The 26,497-nt window shown below is 41.2% G+C and overlaps 1 protein-coding gene across 4 annotated transcripts in view; it reads left to right on the plus strand.

Moving 5' to 3' along the window:
* zmiz1a (zinc finger, MIZ-type containing 1a) overlaps window positions 1-26,497 on the plus strand; it is a 144,420-nt gene that overhangs the window by 36,273 nt on the left and 81,650 nt on the right. For all 4 annotated transcript variants that reach the window (XM_066678777.1, XM_066678778.1, XM_066678779.1 and 1 more), the window contains exon 3: window positions 12,935-13,009. The gene's annotated coding sequence lies outside the window, so the exon portion shown is untranslated. The remainder of the gene's footprint in view (window positions 1-12,934; window positions 13,010-26,497) is intronic.

Consider the following 26,497-nt stretch of genomic DNA (forward strand, 5'->3'; position numbering starts at 1 on the left):
GTCAGAGTTTGCAGAAGAAGCTGTTTCTGAGATGAGGCCAGAACCACTAGCCCACTGGTGTTACAAAACATCTCTAGCTCTCTGGTTGCCTGGAAAATAGTGGACCAGATGCACTGCTATGGCTCTTTGAGCAACGTTTAAAAATGTTAAGGATATGGAATGATTCAAGATGTCGTCAGGCCAAAACCAAATGTGCTCAGTTTTTTTGTTTGATTGTTTGTCTTCACATTATATAAAACACAAGCTATTCTTTATATGCAAAAGGTTTCATTGACTGTAATTCTGCAATATAACTTGTATACTTAGGAACTATATATATATATATATATATATATATATATATATAGGGAACCAAGAAAAGGTGTTTCTTCTCCGGTTACAAAAGGAACATAATGTAAGATTTGGGGTTTTCGGACCTTCCCCTAATTTAGTGTTTCCTACCCTTCTTCAAAATTGACACTAGCAATGTCAGAGGCTCTATTCTCTCTATTACAGGCCAGAGAAGCAGCACAATGACTTTAAAGACATAATATTACATAGCGTTCCTGTACGGTGACATTTTGGAGATGTGAGATTTTGTTTAAATTCTGGTGAGAAATACGTTAAAGGTATTCTAAGAGCAGACCCCTTGGGTTGGAGGTCAGTTGTAAGTTGAGCCTTCAGAGACATATTGGTAAACATATTGGTTCTGAAAGAGGAGTGTTCTCTTCCTATGTCAATTACTCACAAGTGCAGAATAACATTTGAACCATTAAATGGACACAAATGTGTGCCGCTCTTGACATGAAGTTATATGATTACAAAAGATGTTTTCTGTTGGCCTGTCAGGCCGTTCAGCCATGATGAATGAGTGTAATATACTGTGCATCAGGAGTGGACACATTCATTAATGGGCCTCTATAATTTGAGCGATACACTTAGAATGCTACTATCGCACAGAGGCTGATTGTTTCTGAATGATCTAATCTCGTTGTGTTGCGTCTCCCCCCATTCATGTCAGTAAACAGGAAAACAATGTGCTCATTTGAATAATATCACAAATGGTGTGGTTCCTGGCAGTCCCGGGCTGAGCTGAGTGAATGGTGCCAACCCTCGGGGTCTGACGGAGGAGAAATAAATTACCGCTGTTTGCACAATTACAAAACCGGTGTACTATTCATCTGCTCAGGATATATGAATTACTTATCCGAATGTGTCTACAAGATAACGTCGCAGTCACAAAGTGCTGTTCACAGTCAGAGATTGATATTTTCATATTCTCTGTGCAGCTGAGCATGCGTTTTAGGAGCGGAGAGTCTTGATGGTATAATTGGAGCGTAATTTTGAAATTGAGACTATCAGAGAGGTTGGGTGGGGCCGACCAGAGTGAAGCTCAGTGTTATTTGTGTCCAGCTGAGCTTTAACAAAGCTTGAAGCCATCTGAACACACTGCTCCTCTCAGCCGCGCAGATTACACAAATTTCTCTCATTTATTGACTAATGACTATGGCAACGTGAGATATTGGTATTACTGTCTAGCAGAACTGTCTCTGGTTGATTTACAGGCACCGTCTGGGGGATGGAACGTTCAAGCCTATTATGATTCAGCCCAGACTTGCATTTAAATGGGTATTTATTGCACTTAGAATTTTTTATGCGTGATGCATAGCAGGCAGTGTGCAGTGTCTTGGCCGCCTGCTGTTGATGAAGATCCGTTTTGGTGCTGTCTGACAGCAGTCATCCTGAACCTATACTCAGTGTCCACTCGCTGCTTCACCAATCGTATATTTTCATTCTCCCCATTCGCGGGCTCTTTATGAACTCTATAAAGAGAGACAGATGTTGCAGGCTGGCTTTCCGTACCTCTGGCTCCTCCTGCTTGGGACTGGACTTAGCACTGGTTGGACACTCCAGCAGCACCTGCAGATGTTGCTGCATGTCGCCAGCTCTGGTTGGACTCGGCCCCGTCTCCAGGCCCCTGGCAGACCTGCCGAAACAAAGCAATTAAGTAGCTGCAGTGCAGGGGGATGTTTTATAGATTCAGTAAGGATGTGTGCGAATGCGCAAGAAGAGGGAGGAATGCAGGCGAGGGTTATAAAAGCAGCAGGAGATTCCAGATCAGAATGGAAATGATTTCATCAGCGACGACGCCTCCTCCAGCTCCTCTGTGTCCAGAGCAGTGGAGGTGGAAATTTGTCCAGCCTGTGTTTAAGGCTTGTGTGTTTGCCTTAATGAAGCACAAGGTGGGCAAAGGGGCCTCTGATGTGTGTGTAATTAGCAGAAGGTATTGCAAACTGGCTATTAGGCTGTTCTCTGATTACCCTGGAGTATGGTGTTCCACGTTTACAACTTCAGGAACATGGGAAAGAGGAGAGTGCAGACTGTCCTTGGAACTACTTTCGGAGGCTGTTGAATCTTTCTGAACCTAGTTTGATCAGATGGGTTTAGCAGAAAGTTACCTTCACATAGACATCCTCCTGACGTACATGCAGTCAGTCAGTCAACATATGGTGTGTGAAGTGTGAATTTTTATAGATTTTTTTCTTATGGGGTGCGAGGTGGGGGGTGTAATCTCATGTATGACACACTGTTACATATGCCTGCGCAAAGTGATAGTTAACCACTGCAACGTCTTCGTGTGATAGTAAAAAAAAGCGTTAAAAGACAAGCATGCATTGTCTTTAATAAGAAGCACTGTGGAGTGGATTTGTTGCTAAATATGAGTCTGTATGTGAGCGAGTGAGTGAGTTCCATGAAGTGCTGGCATTTAAAATAGTTAATTTATTGATTCATTATATGCAATCTGCCACAAGACATATATATACCTTAGTAATGGCTGAATGAAGCTTTAATTATTTTCTATCTTTACAAAACTGTGTTTATTTAGTATCCTAAGTTAATATTCTAAGGAACGAGGTGCTGTTTTATGTGCTGTAAACTAGCATTTGATGTTGAGTTTTAGTGTTTACCACATTCACAATTAGACGACTGTAAATGACAAAAATCCCAACAGACCAACAGCCCACAGTCGAATACCTGCCTACCCAGTCTTTCTCTCTCTCTCTCTCTTACACACACAGACACAGACGCACAAACAAACAGATCCCCTTGTTTTGAGAAGCGAATAGTTGCGTGGCAGGATGAGTTGCGGCGCATTCTGTTGTGTCCTCCAGAGCCGAGATAACAGGGAGTGAATTATACTCAGCACCATGACCTGCTTAATTGAGAACGTCTGAGCCTGTCTCTGGGTTATGTAGCGGGCTCCAGCGGTAGCTCCAGCGTCATCCATCTCGCATGCTCCATGTCCAACTGCTGGCCTGACCCCTCACACTTCAGCCACAGCACCGAGAGTCAATGTGCTTAAGCTGCGGGTGAGGGAGGGAGGGAGAATGAGAGAACGAGAGAGCGAGGGAAGGAAAGAAAAGAAGAAAGACAGGGGCAACATTTAGACAGCTGCACGCGCCGCGTCATGTATCCCTGTCTGTCAGAGGGGGATATTTCTGTCTCCTTAATGTGGCCCTCAGGCTTCCAGGCGGGCCATCTCGATGTCATCACCGTCACCCTGCTGTCGCTGGCTAAAAAGGCCCGAGCTCTTGCGTGCCCCCAGTACGCTGTGTGCAGCGGCGAAAAAGCTCAGCCTGGCCGCGGCCTAATTGGAGTGCGCCAGAAAGGCAGTTTGACTCATCTAAAATTACTGGGAGCAGTGTGCTTAATGGGAAAGCACAGAGGAATGACAATAAGGTCGTGATACCGCCACATGCAGCAGCACGGAAAGAGATGTCCAATCACATGTTTTCTTGTGTTGTGAAGATGAAGAGTACAGATTAGCAGAGTTGATTTCAGCTTGTTCACTTTTGATCTGAAGTATAACCCTTAGCTGTTTTCAGGTATTATTATGATTTGCTGTTGTTTTGATTTACATTTTCATATTTATTTAAAAGAAATAATTGCAGAGTTATATAACTGTTGTCTGATTTACATGTTTTAACATTTTCTTTTAATGGCTTATTTATTGGACCATTGTTTGTGGTACTATTTTGTGGTAACGGCATAATTATCTTAATAAATGTACATACATACATACTTTATTATGTTTACAGAGGTTTGTTGTTCTTTTGCCAGGACAACAAGGTATTGTTTTTCTGTGCGTCACGCAGGATGTTTCTCACGACTGTTCTGTCTCATCAAAAGCATAATATCTTCAGGTATTGACTGAAAATTTAGAGTCTTGAGTTCTGACTGAATATTTTCAGTGAGCTGTGAGTGAATAATAGATATATAAAATTACATAATGCTTTCGGCAGGGCAACCTGCGACATCTAGGTCAATTTATCTTGGCGTCTTATATTAGTAGCAATTATAAAAAGGCCTGTTTTATAGAGAGAGAGAGAGAGAGAGAGAGAGAGAGAGAGAGAGAGAGAGAGAGAGAGAATATGAGTTCAGCAGTTGTCTGTCTGCTTCCAGGGCAGGGCTCCTGCTTACACTCCTGACAAAGGAATGTCGCTGCATGCAGAGTCTCAGCGTTTTCCCTCACTTCTCATTTACAGTGGCGCTGGCATGTGTGACGCGCCGGCGTATCAGTGACATCTGAACTGTGGGAGCAGAATTCAAATCAAAGTAGCGAGGGGAGAGATTTTTGTCAGCGCTGCCAACACCTCTCGCGTGCCCGGGGTTAGATTGACAGCCTGAACCTTCTGCTGCACGCCCAGCATCTCGCGAACAACCGACGCGCCTACTTTCCTCAACATTCGCCTTTGACACCGAGTTCTGGAAGAGCCCCATTTTCTGCCAAACATGAATGAGAAACATGGATACCTCATCTGTGTCATACTCAGCCATTTCTTTATCAACTTTTTGTGAAGGGGTCTTATTGGGAACACATTTACACATCAGCATTATGACATCAAGATCGCAACACATTATCATACAGTTTAACAATGAAAGGCAGCCCAGTGTAACTGACACATGTTTTATATTAAGCATGATTATGATCAATAACCTTTCAAATTATAAACGATAATGGCTACATTATGATGAATACAATTCTCTGTGTGCACATCACGGCAATGAACGGATTTTCTTTTTTTTTATCAAAGCAATTGTAAAACAATCTCTGGCTGTGCTTTCATAACAACTGCATGTAATAGCATTCTGTGATGGAGATTTTAATGGCAGACTTAAAACTTGTGGTTTCTGTCATCAGTTTAATGAACATTTCTGACTTTAGGGCTTGTCTGGAGCAGAGAAATTCCCATCAAATCAATCTCACTGACTTTGTTTACACCTTATTCATTAAATAACTGAGAAAATTCCAAAAAGGACCATGGAATCCCCCGTTAATCTTTGCTGTTTTGCTAGGGCTTTTACTTGTGTATTGTGTTACTGCAACTGACATAGCTTCTTTGTTTTGTTTCTTTCTTCATGTGCTATTAATATCACCATCTCACATTTAAACGCGGTAGCCATTTCCCTTGTACAAGCAGGCACTGCATAAAAGTAGATTCAGAAAAAATGGATGCTCTCATGACTATCGATTTGCGTATCTCCAAGAGTTTATTTATGATATGTCCCATCTTCAATATATTGAACACAACCCTGGTTGTGATGTGCACGAGGTTTGTTGTATTACATTTGAAATTGAAAACTAGGGGGTGTGGAGGGGGGGGTGCGTGTGGTGTTCTGTAAAGATTGTCTTGTAACCCTCATGGCTCGGATGCTTTCACTGTGAAATGTGATGTGGGTGTTTACGCTCTTTAGGTTAACATGGCTATCTGTGGGGGAAACCTGACCTGGCGGCCCTGTTCTGATGAGGCGAGAGCACAGCAAATCGCAGCTGCAGAAATACTCCACTCTCACTCCGAGCTGCAGGGACATGCCAGTATTTTCATTCCTCACTCGAGGCATTTCCGAGCACTAACAAAGGCAGAATGAGGTGATGAAACTAGGGAGGAAGCCGCTTTCCAAAAGCACCAAATTATTTTGTGTGCATGCACCGGTGACCTTGCTCCAGCAGGGGCCGTTTGCTACTGCATGGGCTTCATTTTTTTTTTTTTCTGTTCCATATTCACACTTTGGTTTGTGAAGTTGGTGCGAGTACAGCTTTGTTACTGTACCTGTTGCCTTATCACATCTACACTAAAGCTTATCACAGCTTTTATCAGAAGGTTTTTGTTTACATCTTCACATATACTCACACATATATAGCATATAATATAACACATTTTTAAAATAACTTTCACAAATCCCTGGTAGACGCTTAAAAAAATAGGAAAATCTATTCCTTTCTTCACTTGTCTCTCTTTTCTGATCTAAAACAGTACTCCTTGGCACTTAGGGCTGGAAAGTTACAAGCTAGTGGCCAGGTCACCATCCTGAGAAGCACCTTCCCTCAGGGAGTGAGAGTTGTTTTAATCCCTTCACAAGCAGCCTTCTAGCCTCTAATAGGAAGAATGCTGCTGCCTGAGCTGGAATCCCAGTCATCTTTGTCGAGTTAGGTTCAATCTCACCCCATTGACCATTTGGGAGGCGCCTGCTGTGGGCCGTCACTGAGAGCCTTTGACAACTAGATGCCAATAAACAGGGATTTGGCTCTCCAGAGAAAATAGCCCTGGTAATTGTTAGGTGCGTTTAGGTTCCGCTGCAGAGGGAGGGCCACCACGGCTCTGTGCGTTTTTCTTTCCCGGCGTCATGCTTGTGAAAGTGTCAGTCAGTCCCCTGCCCAAGCGCATGGCTGTGGCTGTCTGCTCGATTTGGCCCAGTGCTCGAGGCCTGGCTGAATGCTGGTGGTTGGTAGGTTTGGCTGCTTGCCTGTCTAACTGGAGTTTGAATGAAAGGGGCCTTGTGAACTTGCAGGCTACTGTGGCATTTTCCAGCTGCCAAGCTAAGTAATTAAAAATCTTAAAAAAAAAACAACAAAAAAAGCTATATATATATATATTTTTTTTTTTTGACATATATGCACTGCATTTTCAGCCTTGTTTCTAGAATCAAAGGCATTTTAAAAAGAGTGTATACTCTCTTTGCGATGGTAGTAACCTCTTCAGGTCAGGTACCTGTTTGATGATTAGTTGTTTATCCTCATGCCCCTCCATCTCATCCTCATCACAAAGATATTGGATAGTGTCCCATCCCTCCAAGGAACATAGTTCCACTGCTTCAAGCCCAGTGCTGGAAGAGCATTATACCCCTTTAGCTGGCAATTGGCACGGGGCTTGAAGACCTAATGTGCAGCTGTTCCAGAAAGACCCATTCTATTAACATTGCTATTTTATGGAGAGTATATAATTGTGTACATGACTAAATGTGTATCAACTCACAGTTTATATTGTTGTAAATAACCATATATATATATATATATATATATATATATATATATATATATATATATATATATATATATATATATTTTTTTTTTTTTTTTTTTTTTTTTTTTCATCACAGGAAAGAGCTAACTAGATTTTACATTTTGTGATTATTTTTTGACAAGTGGAACAAAAGTGGACCACAACTACTTAGAACAAGATTTTGTTGCATCAAAATGCATCAATGTAGAAAATGCTCCTTTCGGTTCCTTTAAAGTTCCTGTTTAGGAGATTAAAGGCTTTGTTTTGACAGCGAAGATATACATTTTTGAAGATGAAACTCCAGTAATTGCTGGATTCAGGATGTTGGCAGTACATGGGGTGCTTAATTAGTAGATGAAGAAGACTGTTTATGCCGCGGTTCCGAAAATACAGGTTTTGAGCGTCAATAAAAATGCACTCCAAACATGTTGGTATTGTATTTGGCTCTCAGGTGCTCTTTCATAAGTATACATTTCCAACACACTCTCTTCTGCTCAATTAAGTCTATTCACTGTGGAGGATGCCTCTCAGCTGTATTTGATGTGTTCACATCCTCCTGTCGTTCTCTCTCGGACTAAAGTAAACCAGTTTGATCCATAGCTGGAGAGAACAGATTTATCCTCTCCCCGGGGACTTACATGCGCATGAGATCACGAGTGCGACGTCTTGTGCTTTTTCTCAAACGGCTGTGATTGAAATTCAAATGTAATCCCAGCAAAATGCCGGAGCTAAGTTTTACGCTGGGTTCTGGCGATAGCTGCTATTCTTCCACTGATGACCCTTGTGGCTTTGCTTCTCCCCCTCATTATCGTATTCAGTGGAGCCCAGTAGAGTGTGTGCTGAAAGGCTGCTTTCTCTCCCCAAGTCCTGCATCGCACTCATATGATCAGCCGTTGTATTTAATTGTGTGTGCGACGTCTCATTCCTCTGCGCCCTTGGAGGAGGCCCAATCAGCCAAAGAAACGCTCGGCAGTCTTTATTCTCTGCAGACACGAGCTCTGCGACCCACCGTGTGTGAAGGTAAACAAAGGTTTACACCGCACACAAAGGCACCGGCGAGCTAATTGGTGCTGAATGTCTGCAGAATGCACCTCTCACGCTCACCTTCTTCTCGCCCACATGAACAAATGTGTGTTCCAGTATTAATGTCTAAGGTTCACATACTAACAGACCAAAAACAACAAAAAAAGAGGAGTCCTTCTAGCAAGTTGAGTCCTAAATGAATTATTCAGATGTGCGTGTCGCGTGTTTTGCTGGCCGCTTCGCTTAATGGCATCCACTGGAGATTAATCCTGATGTAAGACAATCGCAGCGTGAGAGAGAGTCTACCGAGAGTCGCCGTGTTCTGCCTTTTACTGCGTGTGGCAGAGAGACAAAGCCCAAACCGGCGGAATTTATTTCACCTCTAGAGGTCCCAAAATAAACAACTCGCAAATCAGCGCTGCACTGCTTTTGTGGTGTAATTTGCTGTTGCACGCAGCTCTGTGATAATGTTTTGTAAGCAGAGCTCTTAGCATCAATATAAGGTCAGGGGAAAAAGCATATGCCCACATTCTGTTTTTCTCTCTGGATTTGGACAAATTGCAGTTAGTAAGTTAAATCCGAGCTCTTGTTCAGACTAATTTCACGTCACGATGGAACAAAATGCCAGGCTTGGCTGGGATCTGTGGAATATTCCCATTCTTTTGGGAGACAGTTCACTGCATTAAACACTCAAACGCTATTAATAGAAGAGCTTTTGTTTCACGGAACTAGAAATGAAAAGAAGGAAAAAACATTTGATGAAAATGTCATGTATTTAATTTCCAGTGGAATTTTAAACACAAAAACACTAGATATGAGCAGTGATACTCAGTATGGAGTGTGACATACTTATATATATACAAGTGTGTGTGTGTGCGCAAACAGATATTTCATTCATATAAGTGTTTGGTGTGTGTTAGGAATGACACAATGCCAGTACTTATATTCAGATATGATATTGATGTAGATACAAACACCTGGCACAGTAACTGATCTTATATTTATATCTTTTCAGACCACTGAGCTTTAAAATGAGATATTTTTAATATTTGTATTGCATAAGCACTGCACTAAAGCCTAAATCTATATCTCAATATGTAAACAATCAACCTTGCTGAAAATTCTTGAAGCACTGGACGTTGTGGATAGCGATTCCTCCCTGACGATTTCTTTAAAATCAACTATTCTCAACACTCCTGAATTAAATGCACAGTTAGCCAGCTTTGGAAGTCTAATTTTCTGTAGTAAATCTGAGAAGACAAAACACAGTTTAATAAGTGTTCTTCCCGTTTTTAAAACTTTGATTTATCTGAAATTAGGTGTTTTACTCTTACATTCATTCATTCATTCATTGTCTGGAACCGCTTATCCATATTAGGGTCACGTTGGGTGTGGGGCCTACCCAGAATCAATGGGCACAAGGCAGCTAATCCTTCGCAGGGTGACACACACTCACACCTATGGACAATATTGAGTCGCCAAACCCACTTTCTAACATGTATTTTTGGATCTTGGGAGGAAATGGGAGCACCCGGAGGAAACCCACGCAGACACAGGGTTTCACACCAAACACACCACCAAGGTTTGCATTTATCAATATGCCGCTATGCCAATATGGCCCTATTTATAACCAATAGGGTTTAATATCATGAAATCACATGTAAGAATCAGTATTAGCACAATATGCCGTTTTTATTCATTTGGAGGCCCCATTTTGTGTGTGTGTGTGTGTGTGTGTGTGTTGTGCCTGCTCGCCCCTTGGCTGCACCTGCACTAATTGTATGTGTGCAGCTGTGATGAGAGTGCGGTGCTCCAGCTGGGAGAGCTTGTTGAGCTGCCACACAAGCTCAGCGAGCTAAACACCCCAGTAAGTCCCTCCTTGACTCAGCTAATGAGTGTGGAGCACAGACAATACAGCCCAATCCAAAAGCCCATCTGAGCGCCCGCACAGTCCAAGAACTAGGGGAGGTCCATCTTAGATGTCTCTCAGTTTGTGTTCGGTGAGTGTGAAAGTGTGGATAATCAAGTCTTAGCCGTGTGTGTGTCCCTCCCCACTGTCTGTATTCCCCTTTTTATCATGAGCTTTACATCTTGCTTTTCTCTTGTGTCTTATGGCTCTATATCTTGTATGTGCTCTGTGCTTTTAGGTTATTGGTCCTCTTGTGTGTGTGTGTGTGTGTGTATGTGAGTGACACACTCGCTCACACTGCCTCCGTGTGCTCACTTTGTCATTATAACAGGCTTACGGAAAGCTCTGAGAGACAGTACAGGGATGCGCCCCTAGAAAATCTGCTTAAATATCCTAATTGGACCAATTAAAGCAGTAGTAGTGGCTCAGGCAGAATCTAGAGCAGTGCTACTCCTTAAGGAATAACTGTATCATTCTTGTGCTTAAAACTTATTTTCAGCAGGTCCTCGGGCTGCTGCAGTATGCTGAGTAAAACCTGTAGACCTTCTCCGGTGAGGGACAACGTTATATTCTTCATGTTACAGTACCTGATAGGCAACTGAATAACATTTACTTAATTAGAGTTATATCCAATTTAATTGGCCCCAAACACACTGAAATCTATGAAAGGATCACATTAACCAGCCAGATTCCACTGTTAATTAAATGTGGAGGTGTGTGCAATTATAAATACGGGAAGGCGGGCAGAACAAATTCAAGGAGAATCTCACAACAGCAGCACTTTCCAAAATGCTGGAGTATTAACGAGTTAAAAATACAGTTGCTGTAAACGAGGCCATTAATAGTCCAAGCATGAGCCCATTAGAATATCAGCAGTTTCACTTACCCAAAAGCTGACTTGAAATATTTATATGTAATTACAGCCGTGTGGGGCTGAAGGGGGTGATAGTAGACATTGAAGAAATAAACACGTTTTGCCGGCCCTGTGCTGAGTTATCACAAGCCTCTGATGTGAAAGGCTGGCTTTCGGCCTCAGCTTTCACCATATATTAGATTATCATTGCAGCGCATGCTGCAACGGTTACGATGAATAAGAATGGCTGAGCAGCTATATATAAAGACGGTGATTAGTATTATTGAAATTTGATTTTACATGTGGTTTTACATGGTATTTCGGTAGTAAATGTTCCATACCGTGTGTTTAAATTAGGGCTTGACAAATGGGCTCCGGGCTTGGCTCTGTCTTCAGGAGCCTGTGAGGTTGATCCCTGGCGAGGCCACTGCCGTCCGTGGCCAGGAGTCTAGGAGAACACAACTGACCTCGTGCTCCCTGGGTGGATAGGATAGCCCTCCCTCTTCTTTGTGGTGCTAACCCATGCAGGCATTTGTAGCTAATTTAACAGAGGTGGACAGCATGTTGATCTGCCCTATGGCATTGTGCTGCAGCAGTTAGAAAGATGCCGTAGCTAGCTTCACATGTCTCAGAATGCATGTGATAGCCTTCACCTTCCCAGTTATGTTAGAATATAATAATTAATGAAACGAGGTTAGTTAATAGAAGCTGTCAAGAACTCTCTGAGCTTCTGCGTGTTGTTAGTTGCAGATTAGTCATTAACATATTGGTCTGTAAATCGTTTACATGAAACTACTGGAATGTTTGAGCATATCTAATCACAGCGGTTATCAGAACTCGTGGCTGTTTAAATTTGCCATTGGGCTTGTCACTAAAGGTTCGCTTTGCTTGGGCCCTAGTTTAAAATGTGCCTTTCCAAGTGCGTGACTGTGTTCTGCTGAGAGTAAATGTTTAGACTGTTGTCAAACTCCAGCACTGGAGCACACACTCTGAATTAGGGCTGCAGGAAATGGAGAACATTTCATGCTGGGATTATAATCAGCTGCATGATTTTGACACAGTGTTATGTATATTTGTCAGTGGTGTGAAAGCCCATGATTTGTTACAATGCTGAGTGAACACTCATCATGAGCGCTGAGACTGGTCCATGTGCTCATACGGCAGCAGAAGGATATGAGTTAGAGCGCTGATATGTATTTGACATTCGCTTTTGATACATTGCTCCGATCAGTATTTTGGTGCCGATTAAAAGCAGCACTTTGTGAAACCCTGCAGATCGATATACAGAGAACACTGAAGTGACTGCTGTCTGTATTTCATAATTATATTAGTTTGTTTTGTCTTTTAGAAGTCATCAGTGAAGGGAGCTTGTTATTGTAACCATAGCACGAAATCTGTTTTTGATAGCTGCCTAGCACTGGATTATTTCCCGGCAAGTTGTCAAATTTTATTTCATGTCTATTTTTCATTTGACTTAATGATATATTATTGAGCAGGGAATGAACATATTGCATAATATGTATTTGTCACTTTCAAAATATTTTCCAAAATGCTTTTGGAATCTGTGCCTTATGTGTGTTGTATCCAAAATACGTCTGAATTAGCAAGCTGTGCTCTTCCTGTCGCTAGCCAAATGCCCTGGCGTTGTTCAGGGCCCTTGTGTGGAGCGATGTTTTAAATTGGCTGGTGTGTTTAAGAGTTGTGGAATGTTGTTTTCTTTAATCAGGTTAAACTTCCACACCGTGCACAAAAACTCATGTTTGATTACTGCAGTGCTGTCCATTTGGCTCAGGCATTTAGGCTGTGTGTTTTTGTTCTTCATTCCAGACCACCTCTATGATTGATGAGGACATAGGAGTGGATTTGCTAAACACTAAACAAAGAGACCCACTGCATCCTCTGGTAAGGCGCTTGATTGATGATCCTTCGCTGTTCATTTCTCCTAATGACTCTCACCCCAATCACTGATATACAATAACGCGTGCTTCTTGCGTGGCATGATTGTTTGCTGATGTCTCTGAAACGATGTAATTGGAGTCTAAAAAACAGCAGTGGCCGAATTCTAGCGTAAAGCAGGGGTATTTCTCGGAGTGCTGGCAAATGGCGGATTTATTTAGAGTTTTTGAGCAAGCTGCAGAACACACTGTACGACATGAGTCATAATTAGCAGCGGGTCCTCTCAAATCGCTCGGCTGCTTTGTTGTTCTTCCTCACAAAGCCAGTGTCAGTTTTTCTACATGATCATTAATGGCAGGCCCAATTACGGAGATTAGAGATTTTCCTTAAAAAAATTGCACATATTGCATGGTGTGTGTTGTTTCTTTTCGTGAGGACTCTATAGGCACGTAAGCCACACTGGCACCACATCCTTGTATGCTGATGAGACTGGGACCAGCTCGAAGGTGAAAGATTTTTTGGTGGCATCTGCATTATGCTAATGAGGAAGGGCCAGTGGAGCTGCAGAAGCCAGATTGCCAGGAGAGAGAAGCGTCCTGTAAATTATGGATGCAACCTGCGATTTCTGCCAGAGAAAAGAAAGGGAGAAGCTGGGAAAAACCTCAAGTCATGCATATCAGATTATCCTCTCCCCCTCCCAGCCCCTGTTCTCTCTTTCTGTCTCCTCTCTCTCACTCACTCTCTCTCACTTTACCAAATTTTCTTATCATGCTCCACAAGCAAACTTGCACACAATCTGGGCTGTGTGTCTCCAGTCACATGAGAGACAGAGGTGCTGACGAGCTGGAATTCCTGGCTTGGTATTTCCTGATGTTTCATAAACACATGCACACGCACAGTTTGTTCATTTGGAGATACTGACTGTGGCTAAAAGGACAAACGGTGCAGGCGTTTCTTTCTTTCTTTCTTTTTTTCTATTTTCTTCAGCTGCTCTAGGATTAGAGGTTGCAAATGAGTGAACTGTATTTAATGGTCAAGTATAATTTACGCTGCTGTTAAAGCCTGACACACTGAACGTACACTTTCCACTATGATCTTCCCAGCTGTGTCTACCCAGGGCATAAATTGCTGATCCTCTCAAATACACTAAACTCATCCTCTCTCGGCTGCTATCTCATAACACTAGGCTATCACTGCTGCTACCTGTGTTGGGAAAATACCTGAATATCATCAGACTGTAATTGATTTTCTCTGCACTCAGTTATTTCATTCAGTGAACTAAAATTAACAACCTTTCCCATTGCCCATAACACACTGCAGCGGGCGATTATTTTGTCAAACCCGAAGATTGCTAAAGATTATAAACCAATTAGCCTAGTAATCATATGTAGCCTGCCCCTCACAAAAGAAGAAACGATTGGGGGATAAAGCATGATTAAATTCATCCATGCTTTGTTAAGTGCTATGTTCATTTATGTATGTCTTAGTGCAGATGCGGCGTGTGTGTGGTCCTCAAAGGCTCCAGATATTAATTAAAGATTTTTAAGCATTAATGAAAATGAAGCACTTGCATGCGGCAACGCGTATTATCAGTAAAGAACTCTAGTAATAGCACAGTGCTTTGTGTTTAATGCTCACATTCACAAAAGTGGGGAATTTCCAGTAGGCTGTGGTGGGGAAATGGGTTACACAAGGAGCAGGTCAGTAGTGCCTGTACCTCAGTGTGTGTGTGTGTGAGAGAGAGAGAGTGTGTGTCTATGAATAATGGAGCCATTCTTCAGCTGTCTGGGAGCTGCTGTTGTACAGTGCTGGTGGGTTTGCTAGGGGCTCTAGGGTCTCCTTTAAATAGCTTTAACCCTCAGCCTTCAGAGGCCAGCTTGGGACGGAGGCCACAGTCAAAAACTAAACGCACAAACACTGCCCATTAAAGCAGATTCACCAGAGGAAACTCCATAAAGTCTGTTAGATGTGGCTGCATCTGATGAAATACATCAGTCAGCCATTGATTATCATTATTATATATTTTTTTACATGTTGCTGGTGCCGGAATCTCAAAAATGGCACTTTTAAAGAGTTTCTTAACTTTTGACTACTGTAACCAGTTTTATTACTAAGTAATTTTGTAGTATTTACATTAATCCATTCCTCCTGGAAATCCCACAAAATACAATGTGCATCCGGTGCTTTTACATTATGCAAAGTGTCGTATGCAAAAATTCCAGGTTCCCCCCGGTCAAATAACTAAACTACTGCATGTTTAGTGCACAACTACTGAGGGTTGGAAGCACATTTTATCAATTTTATTTCCGTAAAAGATGCTAAAGTATATACGAATTGTGCTACCATTTGCAGAAAAGTGCCATATTTATGTTTGTTCCCTGCGGATATATTAAAATACCACCACTATATATCATCAGAAAAATTATGTTTGAATTTTGGTATTTAAATATTTACATATAGCTCTACACGATTTAACTATACTTCATATCCTGCATGAACATTTTGATTAAACATTGACAACCTGAAGTGAAGGAGTTCTGTGTTGAGCTTATCTGTAGCGGCCTGTTTGTTAATGACTTAAGTAGGTCATTGATCAGGACCGTGTGCTGGGTTAGTAGGTTGACACGGAAAATTGTTTTAATCGTAATAATTTTAGCCTAAGCCACATTTGTGCGTTGGGATTTGTTATGCTGACAGGCCATGTTGACCTCAGGAAGAGGAAACATGGGTGTAAAGTCACTGCGGGCTGCCCATGAGTGGCATCACTGAACAAAACCAACAACCACAGCAAATCAGATTACGGGAACAGAATTTAAGAGGATTAATACCCCCCCCCCCCTTCCTTTTTTTTTTTACACTGAGAGCACATATCAAACATAAAAAAAATCCTGTACTAGCACACTTTCTCCAGATCCACAAATAGCAACTGTTTCTGAAAAGTTACAGCTCACATCTAAATGTCGTTATTTTTTCTTTTTTTTCCCTTTTCTTCTTTTTTTTCCATTTTCAGCGCAGATATCCATCACCCACTTGTCCTTAACATGCAGGCTAATAAGTTCTTGAGCTTGTGGTGTGACACTGCAGAAGGGCCTGGTCAGGTCTATTGTGTTGCTTGTAACCAAGTGGCTCTTACTGTGGAGGACTTTTCCCTTGGGAGTAGTGACTTTGAATGCTCACCTTATGAGCTTCAGCCTGGGCTAAGTGAGCCTGATCAATGGTCAGATGGATCATAAATAACACATAAGAATGGGCCAAGCCGTGTATGTGGCGCTGCTCTAGTCGTGGCCCTGCCTGTGTACTTTTAACCTTGCTCATGCAGACAAATGAGCACTTGAGCACAGCATTGGAAAGGGGATTGAAGCTGGGGAGCAGAGACAAATAGCATTAGTGGCAAAAACAGATCAGAGTGGGAGGGAGGCTGTGGTCCTGTTAGTGCGCAGACACACAGGTAACCATGGAGCAAATTGATCTGGCCCAGCTCGTTTGCGAAGAATCATAACCTTCATTGCCATGTTAGGTTTCATAAATTACCTTTCCGCTGTGGTTGACCTACACCGTGCCACAGAGCTGGGCTGATTAGCCTCTCGCCTGATACACACTTACGACCAGGTTTGTGTACATAAACATAATGGGTAACTTCCTCTGCTGAGAGTTTCTGAATGAAATGTGTCTGCAGTGAATTGCAGAGACTTTCTCTTGATGCGTGAGCTGCTGTGGAGCCACCACTGTAAATATTCCTGACTACGGAGCAGGCTGAGACATGATCTCATCTCTTCCGCTTCCGCTAGTGCATCACATGTAGGCACAGGCTCTGCAGATATAAATCTCCATGTGCTCTATTGGCTCATTAGGGTCCTAACTCCTAAGGCAAAAATGGGAGCATACATTTTCAAATGAAAACATATATTTGTAGTCATTTTTTATGGCATTTGGACAACACTTGTGTGATACAAATAAAGTAACGTGTTGTGTTGTGGGCAATTGCCAATATCTGACAAGTCAAAACTTTAAGCAATTTTCTGCAGATACTAATATGATTCTTACATAATCATCTATCTCAAATTGCTGTGAATTATATTGTGATATAAAGAGTATTTTCAACCCACACTGGTGAAGCCCAAGTGTGATAACTTGTTTTGAACAAAATTATTTGTATTTTTTGCAGTAGGCAAATTCCTGGCTTGGTCCAAACAGCCGCAGACACGCTCATCTGGAACATCTGAAACTGATCAGGATGCTCACAGCATGCAATAAAATGTTTTGTGATTTGTTAGAGGGCTCATTTGCATATTGCAGCCTTTTATAATATCAGAGCTGCAAAGGCCAGTATTACAATATAGATTAACAAAAGGATATTCTGCAGGAAGGGTCTTGTGTGTTGATCAGTTTTACTAAAGGTAAATAGACTGTCTTGTATGAACATAAAACCAAATCTTGATGGTAAAGAGGTTTACACTTGGAGGAAGCTGGCATTATTGCCATCTTTGTTCAAAATCAGCATTTTACATTACATTTGTGAACAAATCTGTTTGTTTTTTTTCATTGCAATTATAGATGACATATAATTATAACTAGAAGTAATGTACTCACTTTATTAGTGGCATGGTTTTGTTTTTTAATGTGAATACTGTACTATATTTTTATACTATAATAATTAATTCATTCGTTCATTATCTGTAATTTATTTTGGAATCATTGTGCGCAACGCGGGAATACAACCTGGAGGGGGCGCCAGTCCTTCACAGGGCAACACAGACACACATACACACATTCACTCACACCTACGGACACTTTTGAGTCGCCAATCCACCTGCAACGTGTGTTTTTGGACTGTGGGAGGAAACCGGAGCACCCAGAGGACACCAACTCCTCACAGACAGTCACCCGGAGCGGGAATCGAACCTACTATAATAATGACATTTTATAATATTATTGCATTCCCGGAATAACCAAATGAATGCACCAATGTATTTTAAAATAATTGCAGTAGGGCTGAACCCAGTGGAATACCATAAGCTTATGCTCATTGTCCTAAATTACAAAATGTACATAAAATACAGTTTGTTACTAATCCTTTGGTGTGTGCAAGTTTTGTTGATATTATTCCCAATGTTTCATCATCTGCTTTCTTTGATTTCTCAATTTTTGGATTAAGAGCTGTTAGTATTTTCTGTATTACATGTTAGTAGCCACTTTTAACACTACTTAAATCACCGTTCCACTTTTCTGAATCCTCAGTGATATCAGGGTGATTACCATAGAGTCCTTCTGGAAATGTAAATGAATATACAGATATGATTCACAGTGGCCAGGACTTTTCATCCGTGTTCAACTGGGTGTCAAGGACATGTGGCACAGGAGAATCAGTCATGTTTATCAAAAGGGTGTGCAGGAAACCATTTCAAACTTGCTATAGAAAGCAATTGAAAGAATGCATACAGCTCCAGCTGGAATAGTCATATTTGCACTGATATAAGTGAGCATATTCTGCATTTATTTCATACTTTTACCTCAACAGCTGATAAAAGACCACTGTGCTTCTGTCAATAATTATCTCAGAGGACATGTTAACAAATTCCTCAAACATGTTTTATTAGGATAGAAGTGCACAGGTATTCATGGCTTTTCATTAATAGAATCCTCCTCATTCAAGGGTTTTAGATCAAGGTTCACTCAAACAACAGCATTTCAAAAAATCCTTTATGACCAGCACTTTCTTTGAAAAGCAAACTTATAATGCATGAAAATACTCCATGGAAACAGAAAATGTACTTGCAGGATTTTGTCACTTTGTGGACATTACCTATACCTCTTTAAAGGGGAATGATCATATGTAAAATGCAACATTTTATTCATATTTCAAGTATATTCCTCACATTTTATACACTGTAAACATTTCTTTAACTCAAAACTCTGCATAGGTTTTGTTCAAACTAATGGAAAATACCTTATAGCCATCCTCTAGCTCTCATTCACAGTGGCAGAACAGTCCCTGATATAGAATGTTAGCTAATTAATTACTTATTTAAAAATAAGTAATAAATAAATAATTTTGAGTTAAGTTACATTTATTTATTCATTATCTGTAACCGCTTTTCCAATTCAGGGTTGCGGTGGGTCTGGAGCCCACCCGGAATCACTGGGTGCAAGGCAGGAACTCACCCTGGAGGGGGCACCAGTCCTTCACAGGGCGACACAAATTCACACATTCACTCACACCTATGGACACTTTTGAGTCACCAATCCACCAACCAACGTGTGACTGTGGGAGGAATCCGGAGCACCCGGAGGAAACCCACGCGGACACAGGGAGAACACACCAAACTCCTTACAGACAGTCACCCGGAGTGGGACTAGAGCCCACAACCTCCAGGTCCCTGGAGCTGTGTGACTGCGACACTTCCTGTTTACATTTACCAGCATAAAATTTACAAACAAAAGTATATTTATAAGAATAATAACTACAAAATTTTCATTTTCATGGTAATTGATTGAACATTTATAATTCAATTAAAAATTAAAACAATTAAAAAAGTGTCTATAAGCTGATAAAAAGTACATATTTAGTAACTAGAATAATGGAATTGGCAATAACTTCAAAAAGCACTTATGCTTCTGTTTTTTTATCATGTTGCCTGACCTGATTTCTTCTGAATTTAGATTGCATTCAGATATCTTTATAACCCCTTGGACAAATGTATTTGTCCTAATACTGCTTAATATTAAAACTACAGTGATGGAAAAATTCCAGGCTATGAGTCAAAAAAAGCGAACTAACACCGTTACACACCCTAAACCATGCTTCACACTTGGAGCTTTGGTTTTGGTATGCAGTGTTTCTTTTTACAGACGTAGCACATATTGAGTCACAATCTAGAGCTTTCTAATCTAACATATGCAGCAGTGTTTTTTATTTTTTTTATTTTTTAAAGAGTGGTGGTTTCCTTCAACATCAGGCTTGTTCAGTGTCAACCTGTTTGTTGGATACTCTTTTAGACTGAGTAGCAACAGTGCTGAATTTCTTTTTTTATATATAAACTACCTACCTGATTGTGGCTGCCCAGGCCTTTAGAACACATTTGGTAAGCCTTTGCAGTCTTTTGAACTTTTCTTCTGCTCTGAAATTTTTTTTGATCAGGTCACACTGCACTTGAACATGAGAACTCTTGTGAACAGCAAGAAACCAATATTGTATGTGTGTTTTTTTGTTTGTTTTTTGTTTTTTTACTGTGTGGCTGGTCATTTTTACTTCTGAGTGATGCATCCTGCAACCTACTATTAAATAACCTAACTATTTTAATATGTACTTTTTCCATCAGTGAGTATTTATGTCATTGATTCAGTAGAGATACCCGATTGTTGTATTAAGGTACTATATTTGTTATTATTAATAAAATAAAAAACACAGCTAAACACACTGGGCTTAAAACAAAAACAAATAAAAACAAATAATGATAGATTGCAGTATTTTCCACAAAAGCATGCAGCAATGAATCCCATGATACCATAGTTTTGTGCTTTGGCTCTGCTGGTGTGAATACTGTTGTCATTTTTAAACTGTGTGGCTACAAATGGCACTTTTTGTTGTTTAGTTGTGTTCTAATTATTAAGCCAACCTTGTGCAAAAAGTTTTGGTTAATATGTTAATATTTAGAATGCATATTTATTACACGTTGCCTTTCTGTTGTCTCTGAAATTATTGAAATTTGTGAAATTGTTTCTTGTGAGTAAAGTTTTTACAGTCTGCTTAAATCTTTCTGATGAACAGGAAAGTAGAAAAAACAAATCTGTTTTATTATCGTAGCTGCGGACGAGCTCAGCTGCATTCCTCAGCCGCAACGTTATGGAAAGTCCATTCTAATGTTAAGGATCTTTCGTGTACAGTCTAGAAATGCAGTCTACGTTCGGAGCAATTACGGGGACGCAACAGACGTATCCTTCATGGTCCTCCGTTACCCACAATTCTCTGCGATCGTACAGCGCGAAGCAGAAAGTAAACAAGTCACGGGTAAAAACGAAGCGAATATTTAAACTAATGTTTATCTCAATATGATATTTTCTGGTTATTTTAATAACATTTTAACAGTTTAATAACATTTTACATTGCAGGAGAATGTTAATAAGCAAATGCAATCTATATTAACTCAGTCATGTTAATGCTTTGAGACAGATAAGGCCTTTACAGTAACATCACGACGCAGCCTCCTTAGACCATTCTGTTTGTGTGACCTACGTTACTAGGAAGGAGTCTTCAGAGGATAGTCCTACCGAGGACACATCCTACCTCGGCTGCAGCCTAGGCTTAGGAAAGCTTAATCTTTGTTTTTATTTTTGGGCTTTGCAAACTATTTTTAAACATTAGTGATGGATATTTTCATTGTACATTCTTAAATGTAACTCCTGAAGTAGATAAAGTTTAGTCTGTCTTTTGATAGGCAGTCATGCAGAACTCCAGATAATTCCAAAGACTTCACAAAGTTAACTTGATGAAAATCTGATGGTAATCTAACCATGGAAAGCTGTTTGAGTTCACACGTGTTTGATAGACAGAGGGCTGCATATTTAAGTGTGCTGAGAGTGTGTCCTACACTCTGCTTATCTAGGTGCGAAGGGTCTCATTAGCAGCCCCTGTGAGAGCTGGTCTGTGTGAATGGCGTGTGAGTTGGAGTGAGCTGGGGCCAGTGTGGGTTCCAGTTCTCACTCGATTACACACTTAATCAAATCACCTGCTTGTTTATACGCTCTGCACTCCCATGTCAAAAAAGCACCCACGCTCCATTCATTCGGGCCTTGCTCCGGAGACCCTCCACCTCTCACTCAGCACAAAGCCCTCCCCCTCCCACCGCCTCTCAGGATGAGGGGCATGGGGAACTCGCTTGTAGTGTTCACTGCAAACCCTCAGTCAATGTTCTATGTTCAAACTATTTTCTTTTGTGTTTTCGGAAGCCTCTCATGTTCTGAAGCAGTGAATTATTCATTTGGAATCAGTTGGGTGAGGAGCATGGTAATCACCTCAGGTGGCGGGGGAACTGTCTTACATTTTCTGCTCTTAGAGTTGCGTTATTGGAGTTTGAGTTCTCTTAACTCCGTGGCAGAGACTTTATAGATATTGCATTACATCGCTTCACTCCGTGTGTCTTTACTTGTTCGATGAGACAGACTACAAATAGCTGTGCATCTGCTTGTTTATATGCTTCCAAGCATTCCTAATGCCTGGATTATCTCTTAGAGAAGTGATTCAGTGAATATAATGGCTGCGCAATGGCCCCCGCCGCCACTAATACATGCACCAGCCCAATAACCCGTCCTCGGAGAGAGCATATTGATTGGCGCAATAATATTTGCCTCCTCCTCTAAACAAAGGGAGCAAGGAGAAAAGAGCCAAAGCAGCAATAGCTCTTTATGTCCCACAGCTGCAAGAGCCACCTGATGCAGAAACTAAAGACGGTGAAATGTCAGACGCTCATCAGAGCGCTTGTAAAAACAGTATGTCTTTCGTTTCCCGTCCTAAGTGCAGAGATCATCAGAAATTTTAGTGTAACCGAACCCGGCTCATTGTCTCCCAGCGGAGTCACCTCAACCTCTGCTCCATGTTTGTGCCGTGACACATTCGGCCTGCCACAGGAGCAGATATGACATCATTTCACCACAGCTGCGGGCCGCACACGAGGCGTGGAGGGGGAACAATTGACCAGGGGCGACGCAGGAAGAGCCGGCTGACCTGATTGCTCAGCTGGCCAAGCAACTGGGAAGGAAGGCCCAAGGCGGGGTCCTGGATGAGGGGAGGGGTAGTGGTGGATAGAGTAGCCCTCTCCTTCCATCCTCCTCTCCCTCCCCACCCCCTCGCCAGGATGCAGTCATGTTTGCCCTGCTGCTGCTGCTGCTGCTGCAGCTCTGCCGCCTGCCTGCATGTCCTGGCCAAAGCAGATTTGTACATGAAAAATGATCTGCAATCACTGCTGCTGTATCAGCTTCCAGATATGGGCTTATGGACGCTCTTGATAGGCTAAATCCCCTTGAAAAAGGCCTCCATCCCATTCACTGAAAAGACAGGGAGCACATGCTTTAAGGTGTGCCAGTAAAATACAGACAGGAGCTTACTGCATGGAATATATATCAGTTATATGTCAGCTGAGGTTACTGGTACTAGCATATCCAGCTGTCACTGTTGTGTAATACAAAAGTTATTACCAGCTACTACAGTGTATTAATTTGCTTATCACTGAGCTTATTTATCACATTTATTTTATCACTGAATAACTAATATGCTGGCTGTATCAGTACGTCAGCATGATGCACTGGACGGGGCTTTAGCAAGAGCTATGAAAAAATAACGAGTAAACACTAACAAAAGGTGAGATGTGGAATGAGGTGGAATATGTAGCCACTGTTGTTCTCTGTGTGTTTTAGTTTGTGAATTACTAAAAAACAATAAAACAATCTGATGAAGATTGTTCCAAACTTATATATCTATAACAAACCACACCCGCCCCCCAAAAGTTAGATGAATATTTTCGTCTTTAAATAATCACAGTTATTTTAATCATTTGAGTGCCCTAATCAGTTCATACAGTTAAGAGTCTCTTAAACCTGCAAAGCTATTTTGGAGAAAGTTCATCACAGATGCAGTACGTCTTTTAGAGTGTGTCTGTGCACCAGTTTGTTGAGTTTGAATGGTCCTAGTATGTCACATGTTAGATTAATCTACATTCTGCACATAGCTTTTAATTATTAAGGGTACAGCTGAACCTTAGAATGCCTTTCCCAGTGTAATGGAGCCTATTTTCCACCACGTATACATAGACACATCGACAGCTGGAAAGGGCAGAATGCATATGACCTACCAAATGTTCACTGCTATATAGAGAAAACAGTGTACAATAGTGCTAATAAAGGATCTATTTCTGTACAGATCTATGGACAAGCTGTTTGTTTTTCAATGATCCTTCAGCAAACACAGTGGAGGTTCCTGTGGAAAGGGTGGAAAACTGGGAGCAGGTAGTGGGTGTGACTGTGAACATGATACAGTGTGTTTGCATTTGTTTTTTCATTTGCATGCACTGGCTGAGTGAGGGAGGGTGTATGACAGATTCTGTGATGCTCTTGTCTTCCTTTATAGATTAGTTTTCAGTGCTTAAAGCTGATTCCCACATGGCAGTGGCTCCTTTTCAATGACAGGGCCTCATCTGTTAGCATCCCTCGGGTTCAGCGCAGCTCAGTGCACCGCAGCTCCCAGCAGCTCCCAGCAGCCCACACAAAATGGGCGGCAGCCTCAAGGGAGCTCACCTCCACCGCCCCTGAAGGAGCCGTGTGGGAGTTTAATTACTCTGGTGGCCACAGACTGCGCCTCTCTCTCTCTCTCACGTTCCCTTTCTTTACCTGCTTCCTCCGTTCTGTTCTCTCCTCGCCTTCTGTAGGACTAGAGACTAGAGATGTCGCGACCTGATTCGTAAGGTCACCATCACAGCCGATCCTGTGTGCCATTATTTTCATGCCAAAAGTCAAGAGCGTACTTTTAAAATGGGAGAGCGTAATTCATGGAGCACTCATGGGGTTCAGTTGCTTATGCGCTAAATAAACATGTTCACTCAGATTTTCCCAACTCGTGCTCAGATCTGAGTCACTTTCACTTTTACTGGTCATGATCAAGGTCTTCCTGAGTGCTAACAAAGTATTCTGTATTCACGCCCAGATTGTAAGCCTATTTTAACACAGACAGAGTCAGCAGTCCTAGATTATGAGGAGTGGAAATAACAAATATTAACTGATACATATGGGATTGATTAAGAATGTATTACTCATTTATTTAAGCCAGTTGATATTTTGCACATGTGCAGAGAAACTCCATGAATTATGCTGTCACACATTTAAAATGTGCTCTTGTTTTTGGTTAATAAAAAGCTATAATCCTGCCATATTTGAGGGAATCAGAAGTTGGTTTTATTAATCCAATCATGACTAACATTGCTTTCAGCAGTACAAATCACCTTTAACTCTTTTAGTCTGTCCTCAGAGTAGCTGTAATGCCTGTATGCCCACGATAAACATAGTAACATAAAAATAGCTTTCTGTTTGCTATTGTGTTTTATGTGGTTCTGTTCACAAAGTCGAGTAAATGAAACTCGTCCCTTAACTGTCTGTTTTTCAAGTTCATATCAACATATCAAAGTAGGTACAGCAACAGCATTGAGAAAGCTTGCCATTAAAGAATGAATATGTTTCTTGTATGTGCCTACATTGCTGCTTAATAAAGCCCAGTTCTGATTCTAAAAAAAATGCACAAATAGCCTCCATTGGTCAAAGGATTAAGAGGTCATCTAATTTATGCCGTTCTGCTCTGTTTACAATTGACATTATCTTCAACTTGAGGCAGTAAGTCTTGCGGGGGAGACACAGTTCTCTCTGGTTTGTTTACGTTCAGATGTCTTTTAAGGTGGAACGGCACGTTTGATGACTGTTTGTACATGGCTGAAGTTTTACTTGTCTCTAAGTTTGAATTACCACAGAAATGCATTTATAACTTGAGTTGTTTAGTTTTGTAGCATTTTCGATAATGCAGTTAGCTGTCTCCCACATTTGGAGACATTTCGACCATAAGTGATCTGAAACAGCAAAAATATATCAACATTACCCACGTACGGAGCAGGAATGGAGCAATATCCCCATGTTATTTTGTGCTTTTCAACATTTGGAGATCTCCCTCTTGTCTGAAAAAGTTCAGATGCCTTTGCTCTAGCAAATGAGAAAGAGAGAGAGAGAGAGAGAGAGACGTAAATCTGAATTTTATAAAAAGTGTTTTTTGATTACAGTCGTGAATATCACCTTTAACAAGCTGTTTAAATGTGTGTAAAACTATTTTTAAAGTGGAAAATTAAATCTGCCAAAAAACCACTTTGTCTTCTGTGCAGGTGTTTCAGTTGTGTTTGAACTCATCACAACTAGTCACAGTTAAATTGTGAGAGTAGCACTTTTTCACAGAGGAATGGCACATTCAGAGCTGAGAAAGAGGAGTGCTTTGGGCTTCTTATAACAAGAAATATTAAAGTAGATTGGCATAATTAAGCATGCTCTCAGATGGTAATTTAAAAAAATGAATCGTTCAGATTGGTATATTTTTCACTTAACGTATTAAACATGTGGTCATTTTTTTGTATCGTAATAAAGAACAGTCCTGCATTGTTTACCTAAATTGTATTGATTCATCACATATTAATGTACCTTTTCATTGCACAGCTGCTTTGTTATATTGGAGGATCCATTTAGGCAGATTCTCAGTATACGTAGAAAAATAGTTTGAGAACATCCAAGGTACAAAAAGTGTGTGAATTTTTGGATGAGGCTGGTCAAGAAGTAGACTGAGATGATTACACTCTGAATGATTATAGCCTCCCTAAAAGGACTAAGCACCAATTCTCTGTGATCCCTCTGGTCAGTCTGGCCTTCACTGCCTGCCTTAATGAACTAATTTGTTTGGAGTTCAGTCCATCCATGCAG

The sequence above is a fragment of the Hoplias malabaricus genome, chromosome 8, assembly GCF_029633855.1.
Source record: "Hoplias malabaricus isolate fHopMal1 chromosome 8, fHopMal1.hap1, whole genome shotgun sequence".
Taxonomy (NCBI): domain Eukaryota; kingdom Metazoa; phylum Chordata; class Actinopteri; order Characiformes; family Erythrinidae; genus Hoplias; species Hoplias malabaricus.